The 17535-nt window shown below is 45.4% G+C and overlaps 1 pseudogene; it reads left to right on the top strand.

Annotated features, from left to right (window-relative positions):
- The first annotated feature begins 1823 nt into the window (after window positions 1–1823).
- On the top strand, window positions 1824–16766 carry LOC125537196 (annotated as a pseudogene).
- The last annotated feature ends 769 nt before the right edge of the window (window positions 16767–17535 follow it).

Here is a 17535-nt window from a genome sequence, read left to right as displayed (position 1 = left end):
ATGTCTCATGCTTATTCTTGAAGTGAGGTGTTCATCTAAGAAACGGTGCGCACCTGTTTGCTGGTGGCTGCAGGTACATGGAGGTGGACGAGAGCAACGACGCACACCTTTTCTACTACTTCGTCCAGTCGGAGAAGGACCCCGCGAGAGACCCACTGGTGTTGTGGCTGCAGGGTGGGCCCGGCTGCTCCGGCCTCTCTGGCATGGTCTTCGAGATGGGTAACTAATTGCCCAGCTACCATACTAGCTAGCTTTGCTTCACACAAGTCACTAAAGCTACGAATTTGGTCTCCAATATATTACTCCTTCCGTCTTATAGTATAAGAGCGTTGTTGACACTACACTAATATAAAAAACACTCTTATTTAGAAAACAAGTTAAGACATATTTCATATCACATCACATCGCTCAATTATCTTACATATGCAGCACTTTCATGCATAGTAAAAGAGCCAATAAGAACGCTTTCGTCTTTCAGCCTCTCATCCTTTTTTCAATCACATGGCAGATTTGATTGTGTCCAAATCAAAGTTTTGTATCTATGCTCATTCAACTTTCCGAGCCTAATTGGATGGTTGCATTTTCATAGGCTATATAGGTTTTGCAATTGTGTCCAAATCAAACTTCCGATGTTATTTCTACAAAAATCCTACACCTATGAATAACCTACATAAGATTTACAAAATGTACCATGAATTCTCTGCTCTCCAGTCAATTTAATGGTGGGTGTGCAAGCCGCAAGGGGAGGGCAGTCGCTAATCCTGTCTCAAGTAATTTCATTTGCAACACATAAGATTTATTGCCTAGAAACTCTATGTAGGTCCAGCATTGCTTTTTTATGATTGAGAACACGGTAGCACTAGACTTAAAAACCATCTTTTTTTACCATCACTAGACTTGAGGTTTAAAAGTGGGTCTGGGAATGAGAGCTCAAAATAGTCCATTTCAAAAAAAGGAAAAAAAACTCAAAATAGTCCTGTACTCGGCACTCCTGCCTCGACCTCTGTTCGAACCAAACCCTCTTACCACCTCTGTTCGAACCGGACTCCCTCCCCAGTCTGGCAGTTCCCCTTCGTATCTCGTCCCTCTTCCGGCCCTAGCGCCGCCACGGCCACGTTGAACCGGCGGAAGCAATCGCAGGACCCTGGCCAGCTGTGGAAGTCGTCGATGTAGAAGATACCCTGGGAGAGCGATAGGGACTCCCCATCCATTCGTCGCGCCGCCGCGCCGAGGAAAAGCACCCAGCTTGTCTATATCGATGACGGCGTCGAGTCGCAATGAGCTCTGTGAGCGATTACCCCCGTTGGGCCACACCCGAGCGGGTGCCACTGAGAATGCCGGAGGCAATGGCGGAGGCTTTGCCGACTGCTTCTGAGTTCTGAAACAATCTCTCCAGTTCCGAGAGGCCTTCCACTGTGATCCTTCAACAGGTTCCGTCACATCCTTCGAAAGAACAAGGAAAGTTGCAGTGATATTCAATCGATCCCAACTACTCCCTTTGTAAAGTAATATAAAAGCGTTTAGATCACTACTTTTAGTGATCTAAACACTCTTATATTAATTTATAGAGGGAGTGCATATTTGTCTGACTTTCCCAAAAGTAGAAAAAAAAGCATATACTCCCTCCGTCTTGTCCCTCAAATGGATGTATCTAGCAAAAAGTTGGTGCTAGATACATCCTTCAGGCACAAGCTTAGGACAAGCTTTTTCGGACGAAGGGAGTATGTGTTATAGTTTTCTGACGCGATACATGCCCACAGTCACTCCTGTGAATGATCAGATGTCTAAGTATTCTATACTAGTGTCAAAAAACGTCTTACATTATGGGACGGAGAGAGTACTTTGTAAGACAATGCGCTAATAATGAATTAAATGTTCATACGTGTACATGGCCTTCTAGTTTGACGTCCAAGGGTACAGAGGTGGACTCCCCGCCTTGCTCTACCGACCGGGGACATGGACCAAGGTATGGTGCCAATGTTTCTCTTTTTTGTAATCATAACATTTGAAGAAGAATATGCCTAAATATTCTGCCTCCTATTCTTCTTTAAATTCGAACCTCATTGGGCCAAATTGTAGCCCTGCCGAGATATCATCTGCTCAGTTTGGGCCTCACATCGGCCCACATCACCGCCCAACTCTGTCACCTCCCTAGCCTCACTGCTCAAACAAACTCGGGTCACGCTCAAAAAATGGGCTCGCTCATGCATTCCCGCCCCCCTTCGTGAATCTCGCTGCAAAATTGCCATCTCTGCCCTCGATCATGTAGAAGAATCCAGGCCTCTCTCCCCACCAGAACAACTCACTCGTAAGATCATCGTTTCTCTCCTAAAAAGCACCATTCTGGAAAAAATGTCTTACTGGAAATGGCGTGCCAAAGTGTCCCGAGCAATACACGGCGGTGAAAACTCCAAGTTCTTCCACATGTCTGCCTCACAACGGCTTCGTAAAGACAAAATCTTCTCCCTCACACGAGACAGCTCGGTTTTTACCTTGCATCAGCATAAAGCTGACATCCTGCGAGAGTTTTTTGTCATGCTCATCGGCTCTACTGTCACCACGCCTTGGCCTTTTGATCTCGCGTCGATCTATCCTCACCCCGTACCTGGCCTTCATGCCCTTGACGCGCAATTCACCAAAGATGAGATCAAATTGGCCTTTTTCCAAATGAACCCACAAGCAAGCCCTGGCTCCGATGGTTTCGGCCCCTCCTTCTATAAATCCTTCTGGCCCTCTATCAAACAGGAAATCCTCTCCTTTTTCGCACAATTTCACCAAGGTGTGGCAGAACGGAGCGCCTAAACTGTGCCCACATTGCTCTCCTTCCAAAATCTGCCTCCACAACATCACATGACGCCTTCAGACCAATATTTTTGCAAAACTGCCCAGTCAAAGTTGTTGCCAAGGTCCTAACTTTGTGCCTCAAACCTTTCATCCCTCATCTCGTCCATGGTAATCAGACCGGTTTCATTACCGGAAGGAACATTGCCGAAAACTATGTCTTTGCAGCAGATCTTATCAGCACTTGTCACTCTCACAAATGCCCAACCATGATATTCAAACTTGACTTCGGGAAGGCCTTTGATTCAGTTGCTTGGAACGCCCTAGACAAAATTATGGCTGTCTGTGGTTTCTCCCAAACTTTTCATAGTTGGATTCAAAATATTCTCCATACTGGCAAGACTTCCATCCTCCTAAACGGCCTTCCAGGTCGCTGGATTCCATGTAAGAATGGCCTGCGCCAGGGAGACCCGGCCTCCCCTACCTCTTCTTAATTGTCGTCAATCTGCTCCAGCAACTTATCCTCTAGAACTCCGATCCCGATCTCCACCACCCCATCTTTACCCACCTGCCCCCTACCATTCTCCAATACGCCGACGATACGTTGATCATCGCAGCCGCCTCCCCCGCCGCCGTTGTCACACTAAAAAATCCTTCAGAATTTTGCTCAGGCTACTGGCCTCACCATAAATTTCTCCAAAACCACCCTAGCAACCCTGCACACAAATGAAAACCTAGCTGCCACCACTGCACTCGCCATGGACTGCACGCGTGCTCTCCTTCCTCAAACCTACCTTGGACTCCCCTTGCCCCGACCAAGCCTCCCTCCAATGCCTTCGCCCCGTTGATTGAACGATCCCGAAAACTTCTAACTGGTTGGCGTGCCAAGCTCCTAGACAGAGACGATCGACTCATCCTCATCTCGGCCGTCCTTGACTCCCTCCTTACATACTTTATGTCTGTCTTTCGCATCCCCCCAAAAACCCTAAAAATCATTGATTCCCTGAGAAGATCCTTTTTCTGGGCTGGTGAGGATGCCTGCTCGGGCGCAAAATGCCTGATTGCGTGGAAAAACGTTTGTACACCAAAAAAATTGGTGGTTTAGGGCTGAAAAATCTACAGGTTCAAAAAATTGTCTCCTAATGAAGTTTGCTGTCAAAGCACTCTCATCCACAGAATCACCCTGGCTAGACTGGCTAGACCTACAACACCCCAATGCCCTAGTCTCCTCGGGCCCCCAAACCTCTTTTCTATGCCGCACGATTTCTCAACAAATCCCAACCTTATAGTCAATTTCCTTTGTCTTAACAAACAGTGGAACGCACACTTACTTCTGGTTAGACACCTGGCTCACCCCAAAACCCCTAGCTACCACCTACCCACACCTCTTCTCACACTCAACACTACAGCTGGTAAAAGTGGCTAACATCTTGCGTTTCGGTATCGAAACAAACCTCCGTAATCGTCTCTCTCTCACTGAAGAAATAGAGTTGGTCTCGCTTTTGGCTGTTTTGCAGGACTTCGTGCCTTCGTCAGAGGAAGATCAACGGTTCCTCCTTCAGGGTCATGACTTCTCCACCAAGCAGGCTTACGGCTCCATTATGGCAAGGCCAGAAACAAACCTCATTGCTCCCCTCATCTGGAACACCAAGGCTCCTCACAAGACAAAGATCTTCGCTTGGATTCTCTTCAAAGATCGCCTAAGCACCGCCGTGAATCTTGCCCACAAGAATATAATCTCCTCGGACTTATGCACACGATATGCTATGCTACCGGAAGACTCCATTCACCTCTTCATCACATGCCCCCTCGCCAATAGAATTTGGCATCGAGTTGGTGTTCTGCCATAGGATGATGACCTTAATGAACTATGGGACATCCCACTACCTCAACACCTGCCCAAGAAAGCATGACCCTTCGTCCTTCTCGCGCTACTCTCCAGCATTTGGGCCGCGCGAAATGACATGCTCTTTAGGAATGTTGATCAATGTTCTATAATAACAATTAGAAACCTAGTATCAGACTTGGATCTCTGGTCACACCGTTTTGTTGATCCGGGTGACAAGGAGGACGTCTTCTCGTGGCGTACCTATCTCTCTGCACGATGCAATGTGCCTCCGTAATCTGGATCTGGTGTTTCTATAGCCGTTTTGAGCAATATATTCAGGTGGGGGAGCTCCCCCCCGGTGATTCTCAAAAAAATGTTGTACATGATTTTCTAGGTGAGCAGTGTAATCTTTATTGATAGCCCTACTGGGTCTGGGTTCTCGTACGCCACATCGGAGGAAGGGTTCATATCTAGTGATACCATGGCGGTTAAAAGGCTAGTCGTCTTTCTTGAAAAGGTCAGGACCCTTCCAGTTTCCCATGGTACATATGATTTGTGAAAAAACTACTCGGGAGGTGTTTTGTTAGGTATCATACCCAACTACACTTGTAACTCATAAGTTCTCTATAGATTTGTTACCGAAAACCCAATTTATTGACACTTCATACTTTATTTAAACTATGCTTAATGGGCTCTGTCAAAAATAAAATTGTGCTTAATGTGCCGAATACCTTCAACTGTTTTTTTGGAAATGGAGGCATACCCCCGGCCTCTGCATCATGGCGATGCATGCAGCCATCTTATTAAAAATCCTCAAAGGACCACAAAATCATGACCGTATTACATCTCGCAAACGGAGCAAAACAAATAAAAAGAAAGTAAGCGCTCCAAAATACAACCGGTAAGGCAAAAAGAAGAATAAGCTCCCTAGACTCCTATCATGTTATGCGACCGCCATCCGAACCGGTTGAATATAACCCGTGCTACCATCTCCCACTGGTTGCACCTAGTAACCAAAGACTCCCTGGAGTCCATAGGAGTGAGTAAGGACCATGTACGGATCCATGCGGTAGCTCTGAAGATAACCTGCAAGAAAGTTAAATTGTGTTGTTTGTTAAAAATCAAATCATTTTGACAATTCCATATAGCCCATAAAAGCGCACATATTCCAATCCGAATATGAGCCGCAGTAGTATATTCAACCCTAGTTAACCATGTTCCAAACAACGATTCAATATCAACTGGAGGCTTAATGTTGAAAGCTATATGGATGGTTCTCCAAAGCAATTTGGCAAGTGGGCATTCAAGAAATAAGTGTTGTATTGTTTCGTCATGATCACAAAAACAACACCGTGAACTACCTACCCATCGCCTTTTTATCAAATTGTCCTTGCACTACTAGGGAAAAGCCTAGCAGCAACGCAGGTTTTAGGCCTATCAGTAGCGCGGGATGATGCGCTACTGATAAGGCACTACAGCTAACGTGTAGTAGTGGCGCCTGTCGTCCCACGCTACTGCTATACATGGATAGCAGCAGCGCGCTTTGGTGAAGAGCGCTGCTGATATTATATGCAGTGCTTTTTACAGGGAAGCGCTACTGGTAAGGCGACGCTACTGCTAACTTTGTTCCCCTCGCTACTACTAGTTTTATTAGTTTTTTTCCTGCATATTTGTTTTGTATTTGAATAGGCTTTATACAATAATCTTTAGCATATCATACACATACAAATGTAATCATAGCATATACATACAACTAGTCTCATCAAATCATGTCATCATCATAATCATCATCCAACACAAAGTGGTCTCTCGTTATCATCTCGAAAATAGCGATACAAGTCTCGATTACTTGCAACTACATTGTCATCCATCTAAACAATGATATACGCGAGAAGAGCCATCACTTTGAGTGAGAGAGAAACTATGCAGTACATGAGTTCGTATCCCTCTCTCGCATTAGCGTGAACCTAAACTAACTACTGCCCATTGCTCGGAAACCGGAAACCGGTACACCTGGGCCTGACACTCCGGCCACTCGTCGTATATATACTCCCGGCGTAGCACTTCTTCGACATCGATGATCTATGCACCTGCATCGTCACATTAGTTGATGATATGCAACATATATAGTTGAGCAACAGAAAGAGACATACATGGCAAAAATAGAAGCAACATATCATAAGCATAAATAACAAAGTTGATCGTACCCAAAATGCCCTAACTAGAGTGATCGTCGCTAGTCGAGGAGGACGGTTTAATTACATCACAAATAAAGTTTCGTCATCCATAACTCAAAGTTTCGTCATACAGAAAGTATGGACTAAACGGACACATTGTCATATATCGACAATCACTCCAACATGTCGTGCCATCCATCCAAGTCAAGGAGATAGTCCCCGAGCCTAGCGAAAGGCTTCAGGTCAAGACGCTGAGAGGCTACCCGTGTTCGGACATCTTCCCGCGACATTTGTCCTTCTTCGTAGAACATCCCTGTTTTTCCGATGACCTCCTTCATGATGATTTGGGAAAGTTCGCGCTGGATGTGATAGAAATCAGCTCGAAGTCGACGATCCTCGATATCTCCCATGTTCTTTGCCCATTGCAGAATATGAGCATCGCCGGATGTAGGTGACATGCGAAGGTTCTGGTGATCCCGTCTGTACTCCAGCATGTGGTGTAGGACAAAGAATCCATCATTAAGAGAATCACTCGGTTGCTGGATGCAGCAGAAGTCGGTCTTATGGCCGAAGGCGAGCCTGCCGCCCCTTCTCTTCTTGTCCTGGACCTCTCCACCCCGTGCTTCGTAGTAAAACATAGCACTGTCGAGAACATCCTTGATGTGGGTGTAATCCTTTTTGTTAATGTTCTTCGACGAGTCCAAGTAAAGAGCATGAGAGTATGGGGGGTAGCGGATGATGAGGACGGCGCGCCTGCCGCTGCGCAAAATAAGTACACCTCAATTAGCCTCCACCGTGCAAATGAATAATTGAAATCAAAGGAAGGATATCCGCGCGGATGACTTACAGGGGATGATAAGGCACGAGAATCGCCTCCTTGTCCTTATTGGCGAGCATGAAATTGACTATGTACTCCCTCGCGTATTCACGGTGCTTTGCGCAGACTCCCAAGAAGTCCTCGTGCATGAAGTACGGGTCAGCGACACAGATATGAGGTATCTGCTCAACCCCGATGATGTAGTTCATGTGCAAGGCATATAGGCGGACAAACGTAAAATCCAGCTTCTTCACATGAAACATGTTGAATATGTAAACGAATCGAAGGAAGAACTTATCCGCGGGGAAGAAGTCGACGTATGACAATTGCGCGGAACGTTAACCACATAGAGTGGGTATCCTAGATCTTTCGAGGCGATGAGGCATTTCTCTATCCGCAGCACATCGTCATGAAGTCTCCTTAGATCACCGAAACTGGTCCCTAGCGCTGCTGCAGGTAGGATTGGTTGACTGGGGATATGCAATTTATCCGCACTGGGAATATCTACACGATCTTGAACCCGAGGCTGCTGAGGCGGCTGGATCATAGAATCGGCTTTCTTGACTTTCCTCGATCTCTTCCTAGGCTTCTTTGCTGGAAGGTCGTCTATAATACGTTGAGCCTCCGGAGGCGGCAATTCAGGCACCGACTCATGACGCTCAAACCCTGAGTAGGCGCCAGTAGAGACATACTGTTGAGTGCCATCGTCATCCTCATCCTCATCCATGGCGATGTCATCAACGACTAATGGAGCCTCTTCCTTACCCCGTCTGCTATCACCCAACCCGACACCCGACGCTAATTGGGTAGGTGGGGTGTTGATGTTCATACCTTGCTGAGGCTGCGTGCTCATGGGTGTGCTCCCGGCCGCCTCCAGACGAAGCAGACTCTTTGGCCACAACAGGACCCACCCATTGCAACAATCACCAAGCCGCCACGGGGTCTCGTCGTCATCCCCCTAGTACCAGAGGAGGCAAATTCTCGTGGCCCGGTTTGACACTGGCCACGGAAACCTCGAAGACGTTCGGGGGGATCGGCCGGCTGTGGAACAATGGCTCCTTCGGCTTCATTATCGTCGCCTTCCCCACGTCCTTCTTCTAGTCGTGGATGGTGTACAATATGGTGCACGGGGTTTCGTCGGCCTGTAAAGAAAAGTCTGCGACATGAGACATCCGAAAGGCAACGAAAACGCGAGATTATACATTTATTGAAGGGGGACGGTGTGACAGATACCATGAGGGCGTCGAGCTCAGCCAAAGACGAAGCACCGCCGAGCATGTCCGGTGCGGGAGCAGGTGCAGGAGCAGGTGCAGCTGAAGGTGCTGGTGCAACGCTAGTCGAGCTGCTCCCCAAGAAGTCAGCAAGGGGAAAGTCCGCTGCATTTTTCTCTGGATTTTGCCTGGTCCAATTGAAAACGGTCGGAACCAAGGAAGTAGACATATCTACAACCATCTGTTTTGCGGCAGCTACCGTTGTTGCGACTGTTTGAGTTGATTTCTTCTCAACCGCAATCTCAACCTTCTTGTCGATGTTTTCTTCGGTTAACCTCTATCTTTCCTTTCTCTCCTCCGTGGTCTCACTGTAGTACTTCTTCCACGTGGCGCCGTCTCCGACACCGTGCACGCGTCCATACGACGGTCGAGTATCCACCGGGAGTCGTTTCAATATGTTCAACACCCGGTTAAATGGAGTGTCCCACTTGGGCCTCGCGAACGCCGCAGACGGCGAGTCGCTTTCGGCCGCAATCCTGTGCTGCTCTCTCTGCAAAAGGCACAAGAATTGTTTACAAATTTGCATGACTAACGTGTAGTCGAATTGATCAGAAACTAAAATTACCAGAAGTCTCATGAACTCCGTCGTGAGCGCGTTCGTCTCGAAAACCTTCTTAACTGGGTCCCAATGGTGCCGGGCCCTGAGGACGTCACGCTCCTGCGGGACGGTGAACTCCGCCAAGGGGTCTGGGATGCCCAGACTCGCGGCTTCCGCTCCTCCCTGGCCCATATGGACCTCTTCCTGCCGTAACCACGGCTTCCGAGGTGGTGGCACCCAATGTTCCTCTGTTGAAGCCCCTTCATGTACTTCGACTTTTTTGGCATCTTCGGCCTCGCAAGCCGCCTTGAATATTTCAAATTGCTCTGCCGTGATTGTCGGATTATCCTTTACAATCTCGGAGTAGGGTTCCTTTTTGTCGATCTTTGCTTCCACCCGTGTTTTCCAGGCGGCCAACGCGTCGCTAAACTTGGACATGGCGTGTTTGTTTATCTTCTTCATTGTCGGGTCCTTATCTAGATCTTTATAATCCTTTTCATTCCGGCCCGGGAACAAGAATATCTGGTGCAGCTTCTTTAGGAGGGAGGGCCTCATATTATCTATCTTCTGTAGTTTCTCATCGTTGATGGTGGCGGTTGTCCGTACGATGCAGCCTATTTGATTGTCGTAGCATGCGCGCGCTTCCTCGGGCGCGGTTGGCTCAAAATTGTTGTCGTCCACCGACATGACCACCAGTCTAGTAGTCCTGAGTTTGTTAGGAAGCTGTTGCCTCTTTGCTTTCAGTTCTACACCGGCTCCGCTCCCCGAGGCAGCGCCGGCCTCAGTCTTAGCGCCGGTCTCGATGTTGGTCTGAGTCTCAGCGCCGGTTTGAGTCTCAGCGCCGGTTTGAGTCTCAGCGCCAGTCTCAGTCTCAGCACCGGTCTGCGTGTCGGTCTCAGTCCCCGATGCGACCGGTGGGCCCAGCAACAACATCGGTTGATCGTCGGCAAGGCTCAAAAATTCGTCTGCCGCCAGGTAGACATCGTCGCAATAACCAGAACCCTGTCCTTCATCGTTGCTAGCCATGTTTCATACAATTAGATCTAGTCAATTAATTCTAGGCCTAATAAAATGAATAATGACATAAAAAAGGCCTATGTTTTGCAGGAACGTTGACTCTTTCCCGGTGCGGCAAATCCCGGGCACTCGATATGTCCTAGTTTGTAGCACAAGTCATGCCGAAATTCACGGAAAATTTCGGCATGACCTTTGCTAAAAAGTGGACAAATCGAGAACCTGAAATTTGCCGGAACGGAAATGAATCAACATTCTAGAAAAACATAGGTCACTCAGCTTCATTCCCTGGAAACAACAAAAGCCACTTGGGCACAATCAAAACATGGGCAAACACAATTGAGGAATTTGCATATATCCTGACCACTTCAAATTTGCATGTCCTAGCGTTTGACACTTCAAGAAAATCTACACAAATCTCATGCTCTCTCAAACTCAATTCAAAAACCAAATATAGATTATATTTAGTTAACTACTGAACTAAACTTTACTCTAAACTAAACCCTACTGCCCTAATTAACATCTAGTTAAACAAACTCAATTCAAAAACTAAACCCTACTGAACTAATTAACATCTACATTATCTACTACTTAACATCGTCTATTATTACCCTAACTAAAAAACATCAACATTATCTACTACTTAACATTAACATCTATTAACTAAAAAGGATGGGTGGGGGGGGGGCTTACAGAGAGGGGAGAGACGGTGGCGGGGAGGTGCTCGGCGACGGAGGTAGGGGCGGCGAGGGCGGGCTCGGGATCGGGACGCGGCGGTCCTGGCGGGCTCGGGGGCGGTGAGGTCGAGGGTGGCGGCGGTGAGGTCGAGGGAGGCGACAGTGAGGTCAAAGGCGGCCCGAGAGGCGGCGGCGGTGAGGCTCGGTGGCCTTGGGCGGCGGCCGTGAGGATGAGCGCGGCGTCGACGCCGGCAGGAGATGGCGGCGAAGTGGGGGCGACGGCGAAGTGGGGGAGATGGCGGCAAAGTGGGGCAAGGGATCGATTTGGGGGAGAAGTGGTGGCCGGGGGGAAACCGTTTTTGGTTAAGTCAAAAGTAACGGTAGCACGTTACAGGAAACGCGTTATAGCTAAGTTAGCTATAGCGCGTTTCAGAGAATACGCTACTGCTACGTGTTCATCATTTTTTTCCCCTTTTCATTTATTTTTCTCTACATTTTATATTTTTCCTTTCTCCTTTTTCTATTTCTTTCATTTTCATTTACTTCTCTATTCGTTTTTTATTTTATTTTATTTTCGTTAGCAGTAGCGATTTACGCATAAACGCGCTGCTATAAGTTTATTAGCTGTAGCGTGGTTTTTGGAAGATCGCTACTACTATGTGTAGCCCATCGGCTAAGTGATTGGAATTTTAGTAGTAGCGAGTTTTCGGTGAGACGCGCTACTGATATATGTCCATCTACAGCGCGCTTATTTTGCACGTGATACTGCTGTCTAGCAGTAGCGTGCTCTTTTAACAAGCGCTACTGCTAAAGTTCTGTGTATAACATTTTTCCTAGTAGTGTTGGTGAGGATGACTTGCTTACGGACAAACCACATAAAAATTTTAATACGCAAAGGGACCTTAATCTTCCAAATATGCAACAATCTTGAGATTGGGCCGTAATGATTAACAGATGAGATGTTTAATTATTCTCGGGAGCTACTGCCGTATTAAAGGTACCTTTATGAGTATTAGCTTCAAGCGTTGATCTCGGAGGATAACTTAGTCATGGGAGTTTTGTAAATTTATAGCCATTGTGAACAAATTCATGCGACTGCATATTTCTCCTCCCTGTTATTGATTCTGCCCAAATTGAATCACAAGGTTTACCTCTAAGCTTCATCCGTAACATGGGAATCAAATTGTTAATGTCAAATTCCTTCTAAGTTTTTGTTAAATTTCTGTCTTGCAAACAAGTTATTAATTAATTGTGTGGCATGGTTCATTATTATTCTACTCATTCAAACAAAGATAACATGAGCTTAACGTAATACTTCATTCAGCTGGGCCCCACCCCATGATCTAACCAAAACTAACTAGAGTGGAATTTTTATTTGTGCTATGAGAAACAGAGATCAATATTGAATCTCCATATCTGCTTTTATATCTATTCTAATTTATCATTTTACATGCAGTGGTTACGTGGACACCCCCGGTTCCTCTCAAATTCACTTTATGTTCACCCGCAAAAAAAAAAAAATTCACTTTATGTTGGCGGTGAATCATATTGTGGTATGATCATACCCACTCTTGCCCTAGAAATCCACATATCAAGTAAGACTCTTTATACTTATCTATAGATGATGAACTGCTGCTATGGAGCACATTTATGTTTTCAATCTTAAAAAGTTAAGACATAAAATCTAAAGCTAGTCATACTATAATGGGGCAATAAATTTAGTCATACAAGGACTTGTCTTACTTTAGTTAAGTGTTTTGCTAGCTTTATACCAAACAATATCTAGTAAATCTAAACCAGCAATTTGGTATTACCCCAAATGTTGTAGAAATGAGTTGCACAATTGACAGACATTTGTAGGCTTACTGACAACACTATTCAATATTTCAGGTTTGACTTCTTCTTAGGGAGTTTTGAGTCTTTTGCTGGACCAAAATTGTACAGATAATATGATTTTGCCGCACATAATACACATCATTATTTTCTTATAAATCTATTGAGGTTGCCCATCATATTCTATTGTTCGAGTACCATATAATTTCCACTTTATTTTAATATTTTTAGAACTTTGCGGTCAAATTAGTTTAGTTGTTCAAAACAAATTTAATGATGATTACTTATTGTACATGTGCATCACTGTTCACTAACACACACACATATTTGTTTACCACTTTCAGATAAAGAATCTGGCGAAGAACCGCTTCTTAACCTCAAGGTTTGTTGAAGTCCGTTTATATTTAGTAAAATAAGCTTTCATTATGAGTCTGGTTAATACCATGGACTAGTCCATGCATCATTTGGTTCTTGTGTTTACTCTTGTTCTGTACAATATACATTGGTGTGTCACTGAGCCATTGCTTTCCGTTTTCCCTTGTGATCCTAGGATCATGAAGGTATTTCTTTACATTTATTCCTTTGTTTGGGAACAGTCTTTGGCTGCTGACACCTAAACAATTGACCCCTGCTTGAATAGTCTATCTAAACCTTCTAGACTCACTCGAAGGATGAACTGGAATGTGGGTCCTTGCTGATTTCTGACTAGTCAAACTTGCGAACGGCTGCAAGCACCATTTGTAAGGGGTTCCATACGCGACTGGAAAAGTTATGGAAAGAGAAAAATAATAATTCCTTGGTTTTTTTAAGAAAAACAGGAAAATACATAATACTCTTCTTGGAATCTCTAGAATTTCAACACACGTACAGTTAGCGAGGAGCCTATGTAATTTAATACAAAATTGAATTATGAGGTCACTGCAGTAAACAATTTTTTATAGTAGTGTTCTTCTGATGAATATTTTGTATTATCTGGGTTAGGTGGAAGAACCTTTTGAGTCTGGTTAGCAATTGAGACCTGTTAAAGGCTAAAATAGATGACTTGTATCATAGCGCGAACTTGGGCAAATTGGTCAACCCAACTTAGTGTCTCTAACCAGAATCAAACCAAATGCAACTAGGACCAATGCTAGCCTAGCCTGAATCCAGACTACAACAAAATATGCTTAGGCATAATGTTCATCTAATTTATTTTTGCATCACTTAACAAGAATGTTACAGGGGTACTTTGCCGGGAATCCAGTGACTGACGGCAGGTTTGACACCGCTGGTAAAGTCCAATTTTTTCATGGCATGGGATTGCTATCGGACGAACTTTACGAGGTGATCCACCATCTCACAAAAAATACTAACAGTAGCAGCAGTAGAAATTACAGTGGTAGTACAGTACTAAAGCAGAGGACCGTATATACAGTTGAAGTTTTCATGAGTTGTATCGCACTCAGAATGCAAAGAAATTTTATCCACAGTTTGCCAAGGAGAACTGCGGAGGAAATTACAGTGATCCACCCAATGCGTTATGTGCCGAGTCCATCCAAGCTATTGACGATGTAAGTTTCCCCAAAGTAACTATTAGTTATAATACGACCGTTTAAACTGGGAATTGCACAGTTCTCAACTGGAGGCATCCATATTTGAAGCTCCCTGAAGCAAAAATCATCTTAAATTGAATTTATAATCATTTTACACACGCACATATATTATCTTTTCCTGTCAATCAGCAAAGGCAGAAGATAAAACATCTTTCATTCAAGCTGCCATGTTTGGAACACGAGAAGTTTTGGTTACTAATTTCTAGTAACAATGGACATATAGTGCACAAAAGATAGCAACTTGTCCCACATCCTGGAGCCCAAATGCGAGGCGATATGGAGCCCCAGGATTCAGCAAGCAACTGCACGAAATGGAACAAGTGAGCTCACGGTGCGGTACCCCGCTGGTGATGATCCCCTGTTTCCCTTCAAGTGTAGAGTTGAGTGCCGACAAAAACCTGTGCATCCAATTCCTATAAACTGCATTAACATCCCATAGTTTTACACTGTATCCACTCTTGCTCACAGAACTAATGTTGGTTAATTTCGTCGCAGAGCGATGCCCAACAGCTATCTTATATCTGGGCAAATCATGAGGGAGTAAGGGAGAGTCTTGGCGTTCGCAAGGTACTAGTTCTACTGCACTACTCTACAGCTGTACTGAATCCTTTTTGGGGTCTAGTTGTGCATGAACGTTGTCACACAACAGGGAACAACGGGGGAATGGAAAAGATGTGATCGCGACCTACCGTACACTAGAGATGTCACTAGTACAGTAGAGATTCATTCGAGGCTACGGAGAGAAGGATATCCAGCGCTGATATACAGGTAACCAGCCCACAGAACAAAATTAATCTAAAACTGTTCTAAGAGATCACAGTGGGTCTGTATTGCAATATGTCCGGAAAATCTGATTCTGATGTAATTGATGTTGCAGCGGCGACCATGATAGCAAGTTTCCCTTCGTTGGCACGCAAGCATGGATAAGATCTCTTAACCTGTCTAACACAGATGACTGGAGACCATGGTATGTTGATGGCCAAGTTGCAGGGTAAGTTGTCCTATGACCTGTGAAAGTTCTTTCTTTAGGGGTCTATTCCACAGTATTAACATATTTTCTCCAACACATGGGAAAAAACGATATTTGTATGTTCAGAAAATTCCTGAACATATCTTTCGAAGTGTTACGACAATATTTTGGAGCTTAAACATCTTTGCCTATGACAACATTCAGTACAACTACATAACCATTTTTTATCTGATTGAAGTCTTCAACTAATTTTAGAGCAAAATGTCTTCACCTAATCAACATTGGCAGGTTAGCGTTGCCTAAGGGCCTGTTTTGATCTCCTCCAACTTCACAAAACTTCACAAATCCAGCTTCCCTAGCCAGCTTCACGCTTCATCTGGCGATTCCTGGAGCGTTCTGCGTCGTGTGCAGCTTCTCCCATCGCTGCAGCCCAGCTGGGAGGTTGTGGGCCTATTTGGCGCTAGTGGGCCGGCTGGAGGCAGCCCAGTATGGGCTAGTCATCGAGGGAAGCCGCCCCTGTACCGATTCGATGGAGAGCGAGAGGAGCGTTATGTTTCGAGCGAGCGTACCGGTTCGCTGGCTTGGACTTGGCGGTGGCACTTCGGTTGTAATACTGGCCAACTCCAACTTTTCCCATCGGTGGAGCTGGGCCGACGCTGCTCCAGGATTTTGCACTGCCATCGGACAAAACTTCGAGAAGCCAGCTTCTCGTAGCAAAATTGTTCGGGACAAATTCATATGTGAAGTTTGTGAAGTGTGGAGCTGGAGGACTTCAGAACAGGCCCTAAGTCTTACACTGCTAAAAATAAATTTGATTTTTCCAGATTCACAAGAAGTTACTCGACTGACCTAACATATGCAACTGTGAAGGTAAGTGCTTCAGACACTTAATATTTTCTTTTCCATAGCATAACTAAACCAGGATAAACCCTACTGCCCTAGTCAGTGGATGTATTTCAATATCATAAGCATATATCTGTGGATTACCATGTAGGGTGCTGGGCATACTGCTCCAGAGTACAAGCCTAAGAAGTGCCTCGAGATGTTCGCAAGATGGCTTTCGGGTGACCCTCTGTGAATGGCGACCTTCGTTTGGATGAGCGTGTGTCAGTACGTGTTTGTCGCATCTAGAAAATAAATAAGGTTCCTAGGTAGAACCAACATTGTTTTGCTTGCTTGGATGTACACTCCTTGCACATTTTGGTCATGTTAAGTTGTGCAGCTTTAAAAAAAATCTGTGTGAGAAATAAGTCATAAACAGTATTACTTCGCTGGGTAAATCAAGTTAAATGTACAGTATTTATATTTTGTTTTCATCTTTTATTTACTCGAATACGCATGAGAGTGTGTATCTTTCATTAAAGAAGAAAGGGGGAGAGAACCCCAAGTCCACCATTACATTATTATTTACATGCCGAACACGTCTGGCACACCTATGCTAGCAACCTATGAGGACTACTCATTTCCAGCCCACATCGCCTCCTCCACGGAACCCTCTTTCATCACCCTTAAGTAGACCCGCCTTCACCCATAACCTACCCTCGTCTCGTATATGTTGGATGATCCGGGTTATTGACGGATACGCCCCATCGAACACAATGGTGTTCTGGTGCTTCCATAGCATCCACATGCCGAGTAGGCATTTAGCACGCAAAGACTTGTGGTGGTGGCACGCGCTACCGTCCTTCCTGGCACACCACTCACCCAGGATTTCATCTTGCCGTGGTTCCAATTCCATCCTCCCAGTGATTGTTCCTAGCCAGTGCCAAACTTGTTTTGCGAACACATAGTTCATTAGTAAGTGTTGCATAGTCTCGTCCTGCTGTTACACAACAGACATGAGTCCTGGTGGGGTAGTCCACGTCCAGCAAGCCTGTCAGACGTCCAGCATCGATTTTTGAGCGCTACCAAGCAAAAAAGTGGCATCGAAGGGGTGCCTTGCACTACCAAGTGAATGAGGCCGTCGGGGATATCTCAAGTCCCATGAACCTGGCCGCATACGCCAAACGGGCCGAGAAGTTTCCATTCTCTTCCCAG

The sequence above is a fragment of the Triticum urartu genome, chromosome 2, assembly GCF_003073215.2.
Source record: "Triticum urartu cultivar G1812 chromosome 2, Tu2.1, whole genome shotgun sequence".
Taxonomy (NCBI): domain Eukaryota; kingdom Viridiplantae; phylum Streptophyta; class Magnoliopsida; order Poales; family Poaceae; genus Triticum; species Triticum urartu.
The sequence above is the reverse complement of the archived record's forward strand: the minus strand, read 5'-3'. Positions and strand labels throughout refer to the sequence as shown.